Raw genomic sequence first — 14,636 nt, 5'->3', positions numbered from 1 at the left:
GCTACGGCCTTATTGCGTTGGAATAAGAGTCTGTGGTACTTATTATTGAAACTTTGAATAAGTTCATATTTTTACACCTGACTTACTACTGGATTTAATTTTTGTGTTGAAAATTTGAAACTGTTTATTATTAAATGATAAAATAAACGACGTAAACTTAACGTACTTATGAATATTTAATAATTTTTCTACATCGAACTATTGTAAATTTCGTTTGTACAGTCACCAGCATTAATATTTGCCACAGCGGAGCGTGCAAAAATATCTGACACGACCTTTCGGCCCTAGAAATAGAGTCGTATCAGATATTTATGCATACTTGTTGTGTCAGATATTTGGTGGCGGTGTCTGTACTTAATTGAGTTAAACAGTCGTATCTATTAAATAAACTATGTTAATACGTAAAATATTTAGAAGACTAATTTTACTATCGTTAAACATTGCAATATCGAGTATCTCTTCACCGAAATCTCATTTTAGCGAAAAGCTCTTTTTTCTGCTCAAAGCGATTTTGTAGTATGGTCTTTATAAAAGTTACTGTTGAAAATAAATTTTCAAGGAAAGGAATTAGGTGAAATGAGATTTTTAGCAAAACGATTTTAGGCCAAAAAAGCTAGTTTTAAAAACGCTTTTATGATTTTTAATATTATTTTAGTTATTACAAATTTTCTTACAACATTTAATGTTAATGTAATTTAATAAAATATACAAACAGAAATGTGTTCTCTTTATGTAAATATTTATACATGTTTTTTGTATGTTACGTGTTTGATGTATTGTATACTGTATGTATAATAATGTGAAATAAATTATAGTTGCTAATATTGTATAATGGACATTGTATAACATTAACAAAGATTAACTCTACTTAATAAGTACATAATGTGTACTATTATTCACAAGGCTTTTTAAAAACCATAGACGATTTCGTATGGAATGATCAGGTACCTACCTATTTGGAGTTACAACTTGGTTCAAATAATTTTAGTTTTTCACTCAACACTAAAACAACTGTTTATTGTTAGAAACAAAAAATGTACACAGCTTCGACCGATTTCATACAAGATTTTTTGGGTTGGATAGAGAAATAGATACGCAGCGGAATAGAAGATTCGACTTGGCCATCCTTAACAGTTCTAACAGACCGTTCAGCCAACCCATTCATTTGTGGAGTCTTAGCAGGAACCTTTTAGATATTGATACCGATTTTTTGATTTGCAATACTGGAACTTGAAAGCTGACGGCGTGGGAGCTGATAATGGTTCGTGTAGTACTCAGCATTATTGGTATAGATATTCTGCATCAGTCAACTTGGGCAGTGTTAATGATTCTAACAGACCGCTCAGCTACCCCGTTCGTTTGTGGAGTCTTTTGAGGAACCTTTAAGATATTGATGCCGAATTGCAATACGGTTAACTGTTGCCCGCGGAGCCAGAGTACGCAGAGCCATTAGAATAGATATTCTGCATCGGAGAGATGCGACTTGGATATTGATGCCGATTAAAGTATATATTCTACATTGAGTGACTTGGGATGTCATAATGGATCTAACAGATCACTTAGCTACCCCGTTTATTTGTGGAGTCTTAGAGGATAGTTTTAAGATATTGATGCCAAATCGTCATACAATGAGTGTGTGTAGTATATCTTAAAACCATCTCTTGTAGAGAAACCTGGTACTGGCAGTATATGTAACAGTAAATTATATTAATGTGCCTGAGAACATCATTAATATAATAACACTATTACAAACTTCTTAGTGTCCATTACATACTTAGCAATATAATAAATGTTTTAAGTATAAGGAGCGCTAGAAAACTTAGATATTTATCACCATTTTATATAACGAATTAAATAGTGTAATAAATGTGTTATTAACGGGACTAAATCTGTATTTAAATGAAGTGTTTAAAATGTATGAAATACTGAAAAAATTGTTTGCAGTTAATATTTTAAAATTCCTTTTTACCAACGGTCTAAAATGATTCACGATGGTTAAATTAGATATATTATATTATGTTCTATGGGATGTAGAACCATTTCTAATCTATGTACTCACAGTAAGGTTAATAGTCCAAATCTAGTAGAAAATGTTTTCATGTTAATTTTGGCCATTTTTTTTACTTTAAATGGAGCTATTTTTTTCAGAATTCTTATTCTGAGTTTTCCTAACTCTGAATCACGAGCACTATTGATTTTGACAAAGAAAAAAAAACGTCCCCAATTTTCCAAATTAAATTATGAAATAAATTAGCGCCATTTAAAGTAAAAATGCTCTTTAACGTTTTCGATGATGAAAAATTTTGCTCAACGAATAATAAGTTTTATAAAGCTATTCTGCTATTTTGGAAGGAAAAGAAAAATGCCCTGGTTAAATTTAAGGTGTGTAAAATAGGTATTTATGCAGGGAATGATATTTGTACACCAGTGTAAAATAAAATTCAGAATAAAAAATTAACAGTTATCTGTCATACTTCGATTTTATTAGGTATTTTATAACTATTTATTCAAAATTGCCAAAATTTCCTTCAGATGCAGATATAAAAAAACACTAAGTTAAAAGGGAAATGGAAAAAAATACTAACGAAAATATTTAGTTTAATACAGTTACACTTTTAAGGCGTTGAAATGTTAAAAATGCATTTTGTTATTGAATCTGTATTATATAGTTATGTGTTTGTGTGTCATTTGACATTTATGTATTTTCTTGCATATTTAAAATTTGGCTTTGAAACTATTGTAATTCCAAAATTAATCGCGTTATTGGCGTTATTTTAAAGTAAGTGCCAAATGAAAGCCAAAAGTCTCATTTTGTGCCAAATAAAACAAAATATAAATTGTATGGTATTTTTTTGTTTATATGGTGTTTGTATAGCATAAGCGTATGACTGTGAGATTTTATAATAAAACACGTTAATAATTAAGATAATTGTTTTTATTTACTACTGTAGTTAAGTACATTAATAATCGAGTGATTACACAACTTTTTTTTCGTCAAAATAACTTTTACAGCGAAATAGTTCCATCCTAGTACGCGACTCTTGGTGGTAGGGATAGTGCAACGAGAGTTGAAGTGAATGATTACACACACAACTACTGAAATGAACGAGTGAATGTTAAAATCCCGCAGTCATTCATTACATGACATGTTCTTGTGTGCGTGACCTCAGCTCAGGCCTCAAGTAGCACTTCCTATACATGGGTTAGAATTAAAATAGAGTAGGTATGCTTTTGAAAGTCCATACTTTTCGCTTCATTGGCTTGGATGGGTGTTCTTAGAGCGTAATTTTCACACTATCCCACCCGTTATCGATATCGGACGACGATAGACGACATCCGATAGCCGACACCATGTGTGGGCTACTACGAAACTCGAAGTTCATGTCGTGCGGTCCCTCTGACACTTATACTATTTAATACGAGAGCGAGAGGGACGGTATGATACGAACTTCGAGTTTCGTAGTAGCCCTGCTGCTTTCATATATTTCCGACAAAATCGTTCCGATACGGCCGGCTCAAAATGGCCGCCACGCATCGGGCTCTGCGCACACAGAGACAATTTAGATACACGCATAGCAAACATACAAACTTTATAGTCCGACAGCCAACGGGCGTCCGATGGTGCCGCCAACATATCGGTGTCGGCTCCGATATCCGATATCGGATCGGATAATGTGAAAACGTCAGATCAGAATTCAGTTCACACATTGCCAGTTTTCATTGTTTCGGAGTTTCTATTTATTTTCTTCAGTCGCAATCTGTCAAATCTTTTTCTTAGTCTTCGTAGCTCTGGTGGAATTTCCTGAAAAACAGTAACAATTAACAAATTGAGTAAAACAAATAACAACAAGTATATCCTACTAATATTGTGTGTGTGTGTGTGTGTGTGTGTGCGTTAACGTTGTACATAAAACAACCGTGCTACGAGCGATGGCGATTTTGAATTTTATTCCAATCCCGTGGGAACATTGGAGTGAAAAGTAGATATGTGTTAATCCCGACATACAGTTATCTACGTAGGTAACAAATTTTGCCCAAATCCATCCAGCCGTTTTAGCGTGTTGATGTAACACACACACACACACACACACAAACTTTACACACGCATACCACCAATATTTGTAAGTCTGTTTGTTTGTGACCTCTTCACGTCTAAACTGCTGAATCGATTTAGATGAAATTCGGTACACAGATAGTTTAAGTCCCGGGGAAGAACATTGAATATTTTTTATCACGGAAAATTGGACAAACGAATTCTACGCGGGCGGAATCGCGGGATACAGCTAGTTTATACATTAGAAGGATTCTAGCTATTTAAAACAAACCTTATCATAATCTAACCCCACCATAAACGGATAAAACAAGTTACACATTATCTACTCTAGATTAAACCATTATTAGATTTGTTTACACAAACCGCACGTTAGTCCAATCAATAAAGATCATCTTGTATGGGGACCCTGACAATAATTAATAAATGAACAAAGTAAAAATATAAGAGCAATAATAACAGCAAAGACTAACAAAAACTAACATGTTAGTTAGTTGTAGGTAAGCCTGTTTGTTTTGTTACTTCATCACGTTCAAACCGCTAAACCGATTTAGATGAAATACGGTATACCAATAGTTTGCGTCCCAGGAATAGACATAGGATAGCTTTTATCCCGGAAAATTGCTTAGTTCCCGCTGGATAGTGAAAAGCGAATTCTTCGCGGGCGGAGTCGCGGGAGTTTATAATGTGGAATTGTAATAAAGCTTACAGGGCATTTATTTGAGCATTTTAACTGGCTCATTTATCGGGTCACATTTTTTATGAGTTGGCTGTAGATTTTGATGTCGTTTTCATTATTTCTCAAGTGATTTTTTTTCAACTGGATGGCAAACGAGCAAGTGGGTCTCCTGATGATAAGAGATCACCACCGCCCATAAACATCTGCAACACCAGGGGTATTGCAGATGCGTTGCCAATGCCAACCTAGAAGCCTAAGATGGGATACCTCAAGTGCCAGTTATTTAACCGGCTGTCTTACTCTCCACCCCGAAACACAACAGTGCAAGCACTGCTGTTTCACGGCAGGATTAGCGACCAAGATGGTGGTAGCAATCCGGGCGGACCTTGCACAAGGTCCTACCACCTGCAAATGCACCTGCAATTAATTATTGTAGGCGTGAAGACAGTTCCTTGGACTAAACTACAAACTACTAATATCTGATCCTTCCGAGTTTTAACTGAAAAAGTTTTTCATCTTCAACCCAGCTTATACACGTTCCATTGTTGGCCACAGGCCTCTAGAAATGAAAAGGCTAGGGTTGTAGTTCCCACGAGAGTCCACTGCGGACTGGGAACTTCACGCCACTGAATTTAAAATTTTCGGTCCTTTTATCTTTCCATTGTAGTGTCTACTCTTGTTGCCGTTGTCCTTTCAATCGTTCAAAGGTTAACTGGAAGAGCTCAATTTATGGGATAAGTTCGCCTTTGTACATCTCTTTCTCTTTTTAACTGTAATTTTCATATGTTTTATGTACAATAAAGAGCTACAATATACTACAATACAATAGTAGTCCACCTTTGTACAAGTATCTCAAATCGAAAATACAAACTGAGACAGAAAAAAAAAACCAGAAAAAGAGACCAGCGCTGGGAATCGAACCCAGGTCCTCAGCAATCCGTGCTGCGTGCTATAACCCCTACCCACCGCTGGACCACCGCTGGTTGGTTGGCTGGTTGGCTGGTCTCTTTTTCTGGTTTTTCTGTGCATCCATGTCTCAGTTTGTATTACGATATGATTTCACGGGATACCCGTAAAAGTAACAAATTTGGAGTTGAAATAAAAATACAAAAAGACTCCAAATAACCAATCATAAGTATCTCAAAGTTTGTCAATTGCGTATTGTTTCTATTCTTTTTTGTACTATAAAGAATTTACATATATACATACAATACAATATTAGCACATATGTGTAAATTTTCTCACGATGTTCCTTCACCGTAAAGCTAGGTAAATTTGGAATGTAATTTTACACATAAAATTGGAAAAAAACATAAACTTAGAGGAGCTAGCCCAAGCTTGAACCGGATCCTCTTCTTCAGAGTTTATGGGTAAAACCACTAGGCCACCAGGCTGTCAGCAAAAAATACAGTCAGTAAAAAAAGCTTGTAGTAAAAATGACTTTTTTAACAAAACTTGTTGATTACTTTACGGAAGCCAAAGGTAATGTTTGACAGAACTATTTTTTTCTCTGAAACCATTTATTTTTCAGAATTGTTTTAAAACAAACCTAACTTAAACTATAGAGTTCTACAGGATGACCAGTTAAAAATTTATGAAAAATACAATACAATACAATACAAGTACTCTTTATTGTAAACCAGAAATAGTAATCGATACAGAGAACAGGTGCACAGAGAAAATTACAAGGTAAGCAATAGACAAATGGAGAAAAATGTACGGTTACATAACATTGTGATTTATAAAATTATGACAGTCAAAAGGATCCACTTATATTTAACGTGACCATTTATTTTTTGATTCAGTACGGGACATTAGTTTATTTAGGTCAATTAACAGGTAGTCAATGAAAAAAAAACACTTTTTTAAGTCACTTAATTTGAAAAAGTTTACTGTTATAATATGACCAATTAAAAAAATATATTGAAAATGTTTCGTTATATTTATATTTATCAGAGGAACAAATTTGCTTTAACACAGCTGGTGATGCTTTTAAGTAAGAATGAAACACTTGACACGTTTTTTTTATGTTCACCTTAGTTATATCAACAACGCCAACTGAAACTTGTAGCTGAGTTTCTCAGATGTCCACAATTTGTTCATCATAGAAAATACTCTTTCACTACGCTCTTAAATTTTCGCGCGATTTTTGAAAATGGGACAATTTTGCGTCCCGGTTTTCATTTTGGGGACACCGGGACTCGTAATCAAAAAAGGGACAGTCCGTTCAAAATAAGTTTTATACTAACCTCCGCTTCATAACTCCTGTCTCCATGCAAGGGTCTATAGCTGGTCCTGTCAGCCTTGGGTACAGGCTGAGGACGTCTATAGTCGCCCTCGTCATCGCCCTCAGCGCTGTCGCCGCGCGTGCCTGATTGTTTTGGATCACTATACAGCTGAAAGATTACCACAATACATACAACACATTTATATGTAACACAACATATATATGTAAATCGCTTCTTTGCGATAGAACTGTGACATCTGGTAATAGCGCAACTTGGAGATACGAGTAGCACATTTTGTCGCAAAGGTGAGATATATATTTATTTGTGTATTTTTGTTATTTTGATATTCGAACTACTGCTATGCACCACCTGCTGTACGAGTAATCTAGTGTTCTTACTTCTTTCTGTAAAAAGGTGCCTGGAAGAGATCGCTCTTAAGCGATAAGGCCACCTATTGTATGCCTTGCAGTTTTCTTTCTGATGCCTGTTTTCTGTATCGCTTACTATTTCTGGTGTACAATAAAGAGTCTTTGTATTGTATTGTATTGTATTGTATTATATTGTATACGCGGTAGTACGATGAACGGTGATGTTGCTCTAAAGATGCGCTCTGGTTGAGTTCGAAATGCGTTGCCTTAAAGTAGATTTTTTCACTGCACCAACAAGTGACCCAAGTACAGACTACAAAGTGATTCTATAAGGGTTCCGTTTTTACAACTGCAGTACGCTACCCTAAAAAAGAATCAATCAATTAAAAAAACATGCATTCTGAGGGTAGTAGAAATGAAAGTTGCAGTGACATTAGAGTAGTACCATTCAGGTAGTGTCAGGCATCTTGACGTGACGTTTATGACTGTTACGGACATCGGACTTTTGTAATAGGTAAGTAAATCTTTTTAGTTACACAGTCGAAACTGAATTGCGTGCCAGAAAGCGACTTTTTCATAATAACGCGGCGAATTCTTTGGCAGATGTATGGAAGGCCAATGCGATTACAGTAGCACAAAGGTTCTACCCTGGTACGTGATTCAGTACCTATCTTTGATTGAATTTCCATTAATTATTTATTTATTTATCCATTCAAGTCAATCCATGACACTCTGTTAGCACATAAAATATTTTAAGTAGAATAATCTTGTAACTACCCACATACACAATTAATTTGATTAATAGATAAATTAATAAATATTTAACGAGCAATGTCAATTTAGGATTCGAATAATTATAAATCTATATAAATAAAAAATAATCGTAAAATGTGTTGCTAAGCGCAAAATCGGGAACGGCGGGAACGATTTCGCTAATTGGGGATGTCTATTTTTTTGCAATGTATAGTAAATCGAAAACCATTTCGAGATAAATGCTTTTTAACTCGTTTTCTGTAGTTATTTAATTTTTAACATAATGTAATTAATTTATTATTTAACAAATAAGCAACAAATTAATTTGAAAAAAGTAGTGAACTAAATGAAAAATATTGAAATTAGTTTCTTATAATTGACTTTTCTGTACAAAAAATATAAAAACCGTGGGTAATTTTTTTTAGACATCCCCAATTCTGTTTTGTTGTGTTTGTTATTGTTAGGAGAAGGTTTTAATGAAAGAAAATTTGAATAATTACAAATGGGCGAAGCCGCGGGCATTAGCTAGTATTACATAATTTTATTGTGATGGCAGTTCTTTCACATTGTAATTTATAATAGTGTCTCCATTAAAAAAAACATCCACCGAGTAGTAACATTTTTAACTTGCAATGTTCGTATGTATGTAAGTGACACGAATTGAAAAAAAAAATCTTTTAAGGTCATAATTTTTATTTTAAACACTTATTTTAGATTAGTTCTTTACTTCACTTAATTCTTTCTTTCTTCTTTCTTTATCACGACGACTTCACACAACGACTTGAAATGCTGGAGTCTAGAATTTTGTTAGAGATCGATAACTACCCACATTAAAATTATAGTGCCCGGCCACTAAGAAGTCAATCCTGACACAGTGCACAACTATCAAGTTCCTACACGCACACACACACGCAAACATCCACCACACACAGTGCAACACAGACCAGTGCTGGTTTTCAACAGCGATATGCTGAGCCGGGACCTTTTTATAGCGGCAACATTTCCTATTGTTATTTTTACTTATTATGTGTCATTGCTGTTATAAATAAATTATTTTCTTTCTTTCTTTCTTTCTTTCAAACATCACGCTGTATTCAAATGGGGTAGCAGAGCACACGAAACGTTACCGCTTCGGAGCCACTTTTAGCAATTTTAGGTTTACAGTTTGACAAAAAAAAGGTACAATAGTGACAGGTTGCTAGCCTGTCCCCTACGGTATACTTAGTATATACTGTAGTCTTTGCCTATACCTCAGTCGCCACTTTACGACATCCACCACTGGAAGAAATGTAGAGGTGTATTCTAACCGACACCACACGGTTAAAAACAGAAAGATATCTTACCGCTTTTGTCTTTCGTTCCCCGATGACTGTGATATGGCTGGAATAAAAAAAAGTTGAACACAATATTATAAATGGTTCTATATGTTTTTTAATGTAGGTAATCACATATCGTGTTACTCAGGTGCGAAAGGGATATAAGGTCATGAAACGTACGGCCTTATTTTATGGGGATCTGCTGCAGACATTGAGTCAATTTTTATCTTACAAAAGAGAGCGTGAATCTTTAAGACCTTTTTTTAAGGAAACAGGTATGCTAACCCTGCCGTCGCTTTATGTTTTTGAAATAATCATGTATGTTAGAAAGAACATACTTATGTGATTTTCCACTAACGTTGATAAGCCAAAGGCTACTAGAAACACAGGGAAGCTTAAAGTTCCATCTTAATACAGACTGGCTAAAACAAAAAAGTCGTTTTTGGGAAATTGCATACGTTTTTATAATAAAATTCCAAAAAATATTACAAACGAAACTGATACAAATTCAGATCTATTGTCAAGAGACATTAAATCTAAGGCGTATTATAAAGTTAATGATTATATCATGACATTAAAATAAAGTTATGTAAAATACTTATGATGTATAGATAATCATTGTAAATCTGTTTTAAAAAAATATACCTCGTAGAGTTTCTTGCTTTGCTTTCTTCTGAACAGAGGTTTTTCCGAACCGGTGGTAGATTTTTCTTTTAACATTCATAAGTGCTTGTTATAGCCTAAATTGAATAAAGATATTTTGACTTGACTTAACTTGAAAATCCGGCGCGGGTTTTTATTCAAAGTTACCAAAGTTTACGATGTATTTTTTGGGAACACTCACAGGAATTATGCGACATCCCGGAGTTTAAATTCAAATGAACGGATATATAAGATATAAGAGATATCCGCGCGCCTCATTGATGTTTCAGGTGACCAGAGGGCTGGCAGCTATTTTGGGCAAAGGATTAGTCTTGCGATACAACGCGGGAATGCTACCAGCCTTCTGGGCACTATGACCAGCGACGGTGACCTAGGAGGGATTTTTTATTTATAGGTTAGGCTAGGTTATTTTTTGTACATAGTCATATTTTTAAATGTTTAATGTATTGTGTTTTATTGCTTTTTGTTAGAAATAAATAATTTTTGATGGAAAAAAATGAACGGATGTCATATTCCCTGATTTTAATAAAATTATTATATTTAGAAAGAAAGAAGGAAGAAAATACTTTTATTTAACGCCATAAAAAACATAGAAACAAACATAGAACAGATAAAGATATACATGACGCTAAAAAAGTCCCCACTCAGCATAATATATATATATATTTTAATTTCTATCAGCCAGCGGTTGGTACCTATTCGTAAAACCAAACATAAGTATAGGCATTTTAGACGTCTCTTCCCGGATATTGGCATTTTCAATCAAAGGAAGTGTACAGTCGGCGACGAAGGTTCGAAATTCAAATAGCAACCAAATTTGTTCCGTGGTTTATTTTTTTTTTTTGTAAAGTGTCCCTGTAAATGCTACCTATTCAGCCAACAGATTCAAAATTGAAATATATTTTTAAACACTACAAATAAAATGAATTGATCCTTAATTTATAATTGAATAGATTCATCTGCATATTCATTAATTGCGTTTTACGAAAATTAAATCGTGTTTTTTAAATGTTTTTGTACAGTTGTCATTTTAAGGTTATTTCCACGCCCTAAAAAATTGTCACATGAATACACAAGCACTGAAAATCGCGATAATCCTCCATTAACAAACACCGTGTTTGGCTGTTAAGGGGTTTTCAAAGTAAATAAAAAAAAACTTTAATTCCTAGAGATTAATGAGGAGCTTTAGTCTCGAAATGCAGAGACAGCTCAACAGATTTGGGAACAAGGGAAAAGAAGTATGTATCTTATCACTGTATGCCTTCAGACAATTTGATACAAAAGTTCCAACATGACGTGACAGCGACAAGTATGATTAAAGTGTAAAGATATTTGAGCTCGACTGTACAAGTTTTCTTGTTGCTTCTAATACCTCCTCTAAAATGTTACTAGCTCCTTGTCCATAAGTTTTGGGTATATTTAGCCAAACCTCGAGTCGCTTGGACGTCTACCCTCGTCTGTCATTGATGTGAACTGATCAGCTAAGTAATCACTTTCTTGAAACGAATGCCTATTTCAATTAATTTACAATATTAATGAGTATAACCTAACCATCAAAAAGCTGGAAAACCCCGGCTTTGTCACTTCAAAGTTCAATATCTCAAAAATGGCTGAACTGATTTTAATGAAACATGTCTAAGAACCATTGCTAGAAAACGTGATTTAAAATAAAAAAAACCCGCATTCAAATCAGTCTACCCGTTTAAGAGCTACGGTGCCACAGACAGACACACACAGCGGTCAAACTTATAGCACTTTGGGTCAAAATATTAGCAAGGTCTCGGTTCAACACACAATTAAAGCACTTTTGTAATATATTATTTAGATTCGTCATACAAAAGTAGAGTAGTAGACGGTGTCTAGATTCCTCTCCAGCAGTGGTGGGGTTATAGCATGCAGCACAGATTGCTGAGGTCCTGGGTTCGATTCCCAGTGCTGGTCTGTTTTTCTGTGCATACATGTCTCAGTTTGTATTCTCGATATGGTTTCACGGGATACCCGTAAAAGTACGGTTAACTTTACTTGCCCGAATTTCACTTGCCATACCAACGTTTGCCATTAAACATAAAGAACTGTGCTGTTTTCAGGATTTTTTTAAATGTCATCATATATAATGCAGTAGGTTAGGTTAGGTTAGTTTAATATCAAGTCTGAAGAAATTACTATTTCAGAAATAAATTACTTTATGGCAAATGAAAATTCTAGAAAACGATACATTCGGGCATATGAAATTCGGGCAAAACGATAAAGTAACAAATTTGGAGTTGATAAAAATACAAAGATTCCAAAAAAACAATCATAAAAGTAGAAGAAACGAAGAAGAAACTGTGTGTCTATTTGTTATCTCTTCACGCTCAAATCGTTGGAACCGATTTAAGTGAAATTTGATATGGCGATAGTTGAAGGTAATTTTTGATAGTTTTTATCCCAGAAAATTGCAAAGTTCCCGCGGGATAGCGATAAAAGAAGTCGCGGGCAAAAGCTGATTAAAATATAACTATTTGACTTACCATTTTGAATGACCAAAAACGCGTAAAGAACACTCCGAAGAACGCGCTTTTCCATATTGAACTGATTACTTTTTAAAACATGGGCTGTATTTATATCTATTTCATCATATAATCTCACTTACCTACGTTTAAAAAAGTACATTAGCCGATTCCGTATGCGGGTGAAATTATAAGTCTACGAACAAAATAACTGGTTGTTTAATGACATTCTTATCGGGACGAAACTAACCTAATCAAGAATAAGTTGGAAAACCCGATTTTGTCACTTCAAAGTACAATATCTCAAAAATGGCTGAACCGATTTGGCTGAAACATCTCTAAGAACCATCGCTAGAAAACCAGATTACAAATAAAAAACTGTATTGAAATCGCTCCTCCCGTTTAAGAGCTACGCTGCCAGACAGACATAGCGGTCTTATAACACGGTACCCCTGTTGTTGTCGGAGTTTAAAACTAAGTCTGTGTCGCCTATGTTATTATTCGAACCTGCGCCAATACGTGGTCGAATCTATGGGATTATTATCGAGTATTATCGAGTTTTAGCCCGAGCTACGCTCGATCGCCCAGGTACTTTTTTTTTATTCGACTGGATGGCAAACGAGCAAGTGGGTCTCCTGATGGTACTTGGTACTTACATCGATGGTTAAAAATCCATGAGTAAAAGCACTATCTTTACGAGCATAACGCTTAATTTTTAACTTTATATCCATATACATAAGAGCGTTGCGGGCTGCACTAAATGTACAGCTCACTATACAGTGGTTTTGTCAATTACTTGTATTTTGAACTCACATTATTCAAGGCCAAGGGCAATTTGGAATTAATCATCATCATCATCATCATATTAGCAGTATAACATCCACTGTCGGATATAGGTCCTCATAACCTTTGGATTGGCGGCGCCATATTTAAAATTAACAGTCAGGTGGCGCGGCCATTTTGAAAAAATCTCACTTGAGTGGCAATGACACAGCCGAATTAATTTCGTGAATTCACGTATTTAAAAAATAACACCAAAATAAAAAAAAACATTTTAATGTTATGTATAAGCCTTACAGTGATAGTTAGCATTAAATGGCATATCTAATAAATAACAATGAATGACCTTCAATTCTGTGAATTTATTAGTCATTATCAAATATCTGATAACCAAATGTTTCTTAGCCGTGTATTAAAATAACTAAAATTACAAAATAAAAATATTTTGTGAAAACACTGATTTATTTCGTAAAATATTAATTTATTTACGAAACAAAACCCTTTTATAGTCTTTCAATAGCAAATAATAATATAATAAAACCTGCTTTCAAATAAAAAAAACCGCATTCAAATCGGCCCACCCGTTTAAGAGCTACGGTGCCACAGACAGACACACATAGTGGTCAAACTTATAACACCCTCTTTTGCGTCGGGGGTTAAAAACGCTTGTTATCGAGTTTTAACCCGAGCAAAGCTCGGTCGCCCAGGTACTGATCCATTTCCCAACTCTTTCATTTGTAGACGATAGATTTTTTCGGAACAGTAAACTATTTAGGATATTATATATTTCAGACTATTCTGTAGCAACCCTATAGGCTAGGTTTGTTTTATAAAAAATCTGAATACAGTCCATATAAATAAATAAATAAATATTATGGGACACTTAACAACTATTTACTAGTCCCAAACTAAGCAAAGCTTGTAGTATGGACACCAGGCAACGGATAAACATACTTATATAGATAAATACATACTTAAATACATATAAAACATCCAAGACCCGAGAACAAACATTCGTATTATTCATACAAATCTGCCCCGGCCGGGATTCGAACGGTTTAAGCTTCGTAGTCAGTTCTCTAAACTTGGCCATCCGGTCGCAAATTGAAAAACACTCCATATGAAACAGTTGAAATGAATCCTTTTTGGGACACATATTTTCGACGAAAATTAAAGAATCAAAAGCGAGTTTAGTGTCCGCTCATAGCCAAAGGCGAAAAAGTTGTGTATATTCGTCTGTATGCCTTAGACGCGAGAGTCTCAGTGTTCTGGTGGCTTAATCACTCTAATTTATTAGTTCACAGGTCAA

The 14,636-nt window shown here is 34.7% G+C and overlaps 1 protein-coding gene and 1 long non-coding RNA gene across 2 annotated transcripts in view; one reads left to right on the top strand and one right to left on the bottom strand.

Annotated features, from left to right (window-relative positions):
- Positions 1-2,978: 2,978 nt before the first annotated feature.
- The window catches only part of LOC141442886 (uncharacterized), a 57,745-nt gene continuing 46,087 nt past the window's right edge, over positions 2,979-14,636 (bottom strand). Inside the window, exon 4 of the long non-coding RNA XR_012452979.1 lies at positions 2,979-3,802. This is a non-coding gene — a long non-coding RNA (uncharacterized lncRNA). The remainder of the gene's footprint in view (positions 3,803-14,636) is intronic.
- LOC141442872 (uncharacterized) overlaps positions 7,786-14,636 on the top strand; it is a 126,921-nt gene continuing 120,070 nt past the window's right edge. The window contains exon 1 of the mRNA XM_074108020.1: positions 7,786-7,840. The gene's annotated coding sequence lies outside the window, so the exon portion shown is untranslated. The remainder of the gene's footprint in view (positions 7,841-14,636) is intronic.

Source organism: Choristoneura fumiferana, chromosome 26 (assembly GCF_025370935.1).
Source record: "Choristoneura fumiferana chromosome 26, NRCan_CFum_1, whole genome shotgun sequence".
In the NCBI taxonomy this organism is placed as follows: Eukaryota; Metazoa; Arthropoda; class Insecta; order Lepidoptera; family Tortricidae; genus Choristoneura; species Choristoneura fumiferana.
The sequence above is the reverse complement of the archived record's forward strand: the minus strand, read 5'-3'. Positions and strand labels throughout refer to the sequence as shown.